Raw genomic sequence first — 7,861 nt, 5'->3', positions numbered from 1 at the left:
TCTCTCCTCCCTGCGCAGCCCCTCTCTCTCTCCCCACCGGCCCCATGCACGTGCCCGCCCTGCCCCTGTGCGCGCCCGCCCTTCCCCTGCCTGTGGCGCAGCGGCGATGACCGGCCGTGGCGACCGACCTGCTTGGGGCTCGGCAACCCGCGGCGGCGGCCAAGCTCTCTCCCCCCCCCCCGCGCAGCTCCTGCTCCTTTCCCATGGCCATAGAGAGAAGAACGTGAGGAAGAGAAGAGAGGAAGAAGATGATGGCAATTTCGTAAATTAGTACGCGCGAATTACAGTATGGTTTAAAACATTCATAACTTTTGCCTTTTAAACCCGATTCGATCCATTCAAGTTGCGTTAGATTAGTATTAAAATTATCTTAATTTAGAAATATTTATCCCCACTATTGTACATTTTATTTAATTTATGTAAGCGTTTGTTTAACCAATGGCTACTAGAGCGATAATTCAATTTTAAAATCTAATTTCGGAATTCGATTTGCGCATTTATAGTTAGTCACCAATATGATTAACCTTAACTGAAATGTTACTTATTAATAATCATTTAGTGTAATCATGTTGTCATTTATTTATTAGTTTCGCATGTCGATCCGCGTGTACTGTGCGCGGCAGCTGTTTCGCGCGCGTCGTCGCGAGTCGTTCGCGAGTGTCGCGTGTGTTGTTCCCACGCGTTGTCGCGCGCCGTTCGCGTTGCCGCGCGCCGTTCCCGCGTGCCGCGCGCCGTTCGCGCGTATAGCGCGTTGTCCGCACGTGAGATTAAACCGTTCGCTTATAATTACTCATGTGAATTAATTAGTTATTTATTTAATCATCAACTATTAACATAGTAAGTTAGTCAAAATTAATTAGTAGCATTAATTTACATTTGATTAATATCAAGTAATATATAAATGTCGGATTAAATATTCTAATTAATATTTGCTTAGTGTAAACACGCTAACCCCTCGACCGTAGCTTCGACTATCGTGGTTCTTTTCCTCGCGTAACCGTAGATGCGCTCTCTATTTTATATTGCTCGTTTTTATAACATTTTTTATTGTATGGTGTAATGTTCTTATGCATATGTATATGTTTGTTTGCTTGTGCCTATTCGTCTTTGCTTCGCGTTGCGATTAGATCGTGATTCATTTCTGAGCTTCGAGGAATCGACGATCATGCATGGCGACCAAGTGATCGAACTCTTCGAGTTCTACGAGATCGAAGACCCTGAGCATCTGTTTGGTGAAGGCAAGTGTCCTCTGACCCATTATGTCCCATTTACTTTATAATTCACTGTCTCGCATACTATGAGCAACATAAGGATTGACTAGCTTTCTATTTACCTTGTCCTTGATTACCTTTTGGGTTACTATGGTTAGCTTCATGCTAGCGCTTTACTTTAATCAATAAACATGATGAGATACAATGATGATACTATGGTTTTATTCTAGATATGATGATATACTTGTGGCATTTAAGGGGACTCGAGCTGTTTCTCGAGTGTCTCTCCGTAAGGACTGATTCGTTGGATGACCGCCCGGGAAAACAGTGCAACCATGAGGGTGGAATGGGACGCCCTTAGCTGAATAATTAGAGGAACTGGGGTGTAGTTCGCTTCGCCGTCGTGCCGTTAATGGGGCTCGGTGTATGCGGCTCGCTCTGCCAAGGTTGGTTCGCCCCTTGGGGAGGAGTGCGGTGCATTTAGGAAACCTAACGAGCGACTACAGCCTCAGGGAATCTTTGTAAAGCCTTCATAGTGAATCTCTGGCCATTCACCTTGGGAGTGAATAAGGGTCTTGCAAGCCCGGGCTAGAGAGGGAATCACGGCTTGTGGGTAAACTGCGCAACCTCTTCAGAGTGTTATAAAACTGATATATCAGCTGTGCTCACGGTTATGAGCGACCAAGGGAGCTCCATTGATTAGAGACACATTGATCAGAGATGTTTGGTTACAGATGATGATGAGGATAATGATGGTTTTTATGATTATGATTTTGCTTATGGTTTATGGTATTCTTTCCATTTGGAAAGAGTACTTTTGGGTTAACAACTTGGGTTAATGTTAAAACCTGGCTCTCTACTATTAATAATTACCTGACAACTAAAAGCAACTGCTTGACCTTAACCCCACATAAAGCTAGTCCACCTCAGCCAAACGGGACATTTGCTGAGTACGTTGATGTATACTCACCCTTGCTTTCACAAAACACCAGGTTGCCTTTGATGCAATCTATGCTCAGGTAAAGAAAGGGAAGAAGGCGTCAAAGTGGATCTCCAGGTGTTCCAGGACGTCGATGAGTTCGAGGATTAGGCTAGCGACCTCCCCCAGTCAGTAGCCTGTGGTGGGTTGTTTATGTTGGCTACGTTTTGATTCTGTGTACTTTGATTTATATTATATAAATGACTCTAGTCTGTAATATTATTACTTACTCTTTATTGTAATTCGAAGCATTGTGCTATGATGAGTCATTTATGTAATCGCTGTGTATGTGAATTACTAATCCTAGCACGTATATGGTTCGCATTAGGTTTACCTTCCAAAACCGGCTGTGACATGTGAGTTCTTCCCCTGGGTTCAATTCCTTCCCCACTTTGAGTTGTAGCCATTTGCGTCGCGATTCATACATCAGAATGCTGGGGCCATGCTTCGCCGGCGCGCGCAACCATGGGAGCTTTGCTCCGCCATAGTGGTGTTGTTGCTAGGTAGAAGACGAAGCTTGGATGATGTGGTGGGAAGGAAATCGTTGACCGTTGATCCGAGAGCAGATGTGGGAAATTAGAGCTCAATGTACCCCTTCGTGTGTTGAATCCCACCCATTGGCGCATGATCGGACGAGTTCGTTTTGATCTCGGTCAAATAAAATCTGGACCCTTGGATATCGATCCAGTGGTCGCGATCGCGTACCGTTTCGCGATGTCACCGATCTAATCTGGCGCGTCTGTTTCCGATCGGGCGGTCGATAAATCACGATACCCTTTCGGCTTGGCGACTTTGCATATGAGCCCTCCTAAAATTAGCAAACCAACCCGCCGTCCAACGTGGGTAGATCTGAGTCTAGGAAACCTTATAGATTTAACCCTGCCTTCTCTGGTAATTGGCGCCCAGTCCAGAGAGTTGGAAAATCAGAAAATAAATATAGAAATGGATTTTTAATGTAGAAATAAATGCTAGAATTAGTTTAATTCATAGAAAATTCATATAAGTCCAAATTAATCCATTCCAATTCCTATAATTTTGTAATATTATTGCTTATCATTTAGTACCACTGCTTTGACATGAATGTCACAATAAAATTTATATCCTATTTAATCTTGTACAAAACACCTAAAACCTTCAGAAATTCATAACTTAAAATCTATAACTCCAAAATTAATGATTCCTATTCCTAGAATATTATTTTAATGTGTAGATTATTATTATGTATTTTGTTTACATATTTGGTGTGATGTTAATTTTGCCTTACCATGTTTGCCTGTATTGCTACGTTTAGGAGTGAGGACACGTGTCATCTGAAGAGCAAGTTGGTACCTGGAATCTCAAGTGCCATGCAAGTTGTGCCCTTGATCACTTCTTTTTACGCAGTCATGTTATGATTAATCATAGTGATCTGCATATGTTAATTTTGATGGGACCTAATAGGTTACCCTAGTTTGACTATCTTTATACCTTGTTCACCACTGAGTTTTTGGGTAGTACCTGTGTCGGTGTTTTGGGTCCGACCGCACACCCGGGGTTGCCCCTCAAGGTGTTTTTAGGAGTAGGACGATGTCGACAACTGTAGCAAAATGGTTCGTGCCGATTGCACGAGGGACAATGGACAAGGTTTACAGGTTCGGGCCGCTTAGAGATGCGTAACACCCTACGTCCTGGTGAGTATGCTTGGTGGACAAGGTTACAAGAGAGCTCTCTGAGTGCAGAGAGTTGACGTGGGTGGCTAAGTAATAGGGTCGATCGTTCTGAAGGGGTGCCCCCTAGGCCTTATATACTCGATCGTGGGGCAATACATGTGGATATGATAACAACGAGTAGTTAAAATATAGTGAACTGCTTGAGTTTATCTCCATGTAACCCTGCCGACTTATCCTCGCATGGCTCCGTTTCATGGGGGCTCCAGCGCGGGAAAGTCGGATCTCTGTTGCGATCACTCGCCCGACGTTGTGGGTCGTCCGGGTTTGCACCAATTCGGCCTCATGTCGATCTGCTCTGCTGGTTGTCTCTCTCCAGGCCCACGAAAGAATGACCTTACGATTTATTGGGCCCTTGGGCCTTTCGTGAGGTCTTTTACTCTTTTAGTGGACCCGGGGGATATCTATCCCCCACAAGCCCCCGATCTTTGGGTTAATTTAGAGGTAATCAGCCCAAAGATCCCAGGTCCAGCTTGCAGGTGATTTGAAGAAGATGACTTCCTGTTGTATTCTCCTGCTTTGATCACTCGTAGACCGAAGCTTAGTTTCGTGTTTGTGCCTTAGAGGTCGGCATTTCAATTTGTAGGATTCTGAACTTCATTGGGTGCACCGGAGGTGCACCCAATGGGTGTAGCCCCCGAGCTTCGAGTAGATTTTAGAAAATAATCTGCTCGAAGGTCTTCCCCAGAAATTATTTCCATTCGTGCTCCTGCGTTTTGGCTGAGGGTTGGCCTTTTAATCTTGTCCCGCGCCTTAGAAGTCGGCACTATCTTGGCTTGGAATGATAATCCATGGGGTGCACCGAAGGTGCACCCAATGGGTGTAGCCCCCGACCTTCAAATGGATTTTTGAGGATAATCCATTCGAAGGTCTTCCTTTCATGTCTCTTTGCTGAAAATTATCCTTTCTGTTTGTAGAAATTGGCATGAAGCTATTCACATTATGCTTTGGAGGTCAGCATTATATCATCAATATTTTGCTTCAGAGGTCAGCACATATTTTGTCTTTAGCAGCCAAGTTCGCAATCCATCCATATCTCGCTAGGTAGTGCAATTTATTTACTCTGCGACTGATTGGACGTTTGATGGACGTTCTCTGTCTAGTCTTCACGTCGCTTCTGTCGGCCATATTTTGTACTTCACTGGCTATATTTGGCTTTCCTCTGATCCTTACTGATATCTCATTTTTGTCTTGAGGTATTCACTGCGTGCCCTGCACAGATGTGACCGTTTTTAAAAATATACTGATAATTCCTCGGCGTCCCCCCAATGGGTGTGGGCAAGGGACGGCTTGGTACGCTGAGTGTTTTAGCCGGCTGCTTCTGAGTAGTAATGTGATGTGACGGCGAGTGTAATCATATCCTCCGCGCTGTTGACTGGAGTCCCAATGGGTGTTGTGCTGCGTGGAACGGCGTCAGCCGCCTGACTTGTCTTCAGACGGGTTGAAGTGCTTATTGAATGCTTTGCGACTGTTCAATGACCGCGGTTGGAGGTGAGCGGTTGCCTTCCCCTTCTATAAATAACGTTGTTGTCTCTCTGGCCTTTTCACATCTCTCGCTGTTCTCTGTTGCTTCCCTTTCTTCTCTTCCTTGTGCTTCCACCATGGGCAAGAACAACAAGCACAAGCGTGAGCCAACTCCTCCATCGGAGGAGTTCGGTGACTCGGAGTACTCAGAGGAGGAGTTCTCCACTGAGTCCGAGGGGTCTCCGGCTCCCATCCCCCTGCGTGAGTCGTCAGACAACTCAGACGACTCCCAGGGGCTTGCAGCGGAGGTCTGGACGTACATCCGGGCCGTCGAGCGTTCCGGGCTCGAGGGCTCGGATGAGTCGGAGTACTCCTCGGATGAGGAGGACTCGGACGGCGGCGGCGAGGACGAGGATGACGACGACGACAACGACGACGGTGGCGACGGTGACGGCGACGGCAGCGGCAGGGGCGGTGGCGGCGACAGCAAGGATGATGACGACGGCGGCAGCAGGGGCAGCGACCGGGGCGGCAGCAGCAGGGGCAGCACCAGAGGCGGCAGCGGCGGCGGCAGCAACAGGGCCAGTGGCTAGATGCCACTGGTCTTTTAGATATTAGTATAGTATAGTTAGAATAATGTAGTAGTAATGTAGGGTAGTATATCATAGTGTAGTAGTAGTAGTAATGTAATGTAGTAGTAGTAATGTAATGTAGTAGTAGTAGGGAAGTATCAACTCGCAAAGAGTTGATTTGTAAGTTTGTTATCTTCCCTTTTAATGAAAGAATGACATTGGCTTTTCCTTTATGACTTGTCTTGCTTGTTTGTGAAGCTGATTCCTTTGAGACAGTAGATGAATAACTCGGGGATCAAACTGATGCTTTCAGAAATAGCTGCCGAGTAACTTGTAGACGGTGTCGGCGCTTTAGAGGTAACACCGAGCAACTGAAGACTGTATCAGTGTTTTAGAAGCAACGCCGAGTGATTGGAAAGCGACGTCGGCATTTTAGAGGTAATGCCGAGCGACTTGAGATGATACCAGAGGGCGACGTCAGCGTTTTAGAGGTAATACCGAGCGACTAAAAGGCGACGTTGGCGTCTTAGAGGTAACGCCGAGCGACTGAACACTATATCAGCGTTTTAGAGGCAATGCCGAGTGATTGGAAAGCGACGTCAGCATTTTAGAGGTAATGCCAAGCGATTGAACACGATATCAGCGTTTTAGGGGCAACGCCGACTGACTGGAAGGCGACGTCGGCATTTTAGAGGTAATGCCGAGCGACTGAACACTATATCAGCGTTTTAGAGGCAATGCCGAGTGATTGGAAAGCGACGTCAGCATTTTAGAGGTAATGCCGAGCGACTGAACACGATATCAGCGTTTTAGGGGCAACGCCGATTGACTGGAAGGCGACGTCGGCATTTTAGAGGTAATGCCGAGCGACTAAACACGAAATCGGCGTTTTGGAGGCAACGCCGACTGACTGGAAGGCGGCGTCGGCATTTTAGAGGTAATGCCGAGCGACCGAACACGAAATCGGCGTTTTGGAGGCAACACCGAGTGATAGCAGGCCGTGCGAGCCACTTTGAGGACGATGGCCGAGTGATGAGGTGGCGCATCGGTTTTTTGGAAATAACTGCCAGATGACCACGTGGTACGCTGGGTGCTGACTGGGCACTTTTTGAAACGGTATCCGGCTCGAGAATATCCCATAAGAGCTGCGCTTTTAGCCGCCTTTGCTTTCCGTGCCCTAGTTCTTGCTTTCCCGCTTCCGAATCCTCTCTGCCATTCGCCTCCCACTCTGCTCGCTGGTAGAATCGAGATGGCACCCAAGAGGAAGACCTCGAGCTCGTCTGCTGTGGTGATTCCTCCAATCGACCCCAACAGCCAGTTGCCTTTCGCAGGTAACCACATGTCCATCATTTCTGAAACTGAACTTCTCCACCTCGTATCTATCGGGGTTCTTCCTCCGCGAGAACTCTGTTCTTGGCGGATTTGCCATGGGTTTACTGTTCCGACAGAGGATACCCATGAGTCCGTTGTTTACGCCCCTTTCCTTCTCCGCGGCCTTGGTCTTCCCATCTCTCCCTTTTTCCGCGGCCTCCTTGATTTCTACCATATTAACTTGACCCATTTGAACCCCAATTCAATTCTGCAAATCTTCATTTTCGTTCATTTGTGTGAAGCCTTTCTTGGCGTGCTGCCGCATTTCGGTTAGTGGAAATACTTGTATCATTGTCGCCCTGGGATGGCCGGGCGACAACATCAGTTGGTCGGGGGTGCCAGCTTGGAGATGCGCCGCGGGAGGAAAACTGAATATCTCGAGATCCCCCTCAAGGACAGTATTAAGGGATGGCGCCTGGAGTGGTTCATAGTTGAGAATTATGGGAATTCTCTCCCCTCCCGGTCGGGAAGACAGCCGGACGTTCGCACCCCAAGCTGGACCGAGTCTCCCATAGATCAGGAAGTAGCTGAGGCAGGTGTGTTGCTAGCTGAAGTTGG

The sequence above is a fragment of the Zea mays genome, chromosome 1, assembly GCF_902167145.1.
Source record: "Zea mays cultivar B73 chromosome 1, Zm-B73-REFERENCE-NAM-5.0, whole genome shotgun sequence".
Classification (NCBI taxonomy): domain Eukaryota; kingdom Viridiplantae; phylum Streptophyta; class Magnoliopsida; order Poales; family Poaceae; genus Zea; species Zea mays.
Note: the sequence above shows the minus strand (reverse complement) of the source record.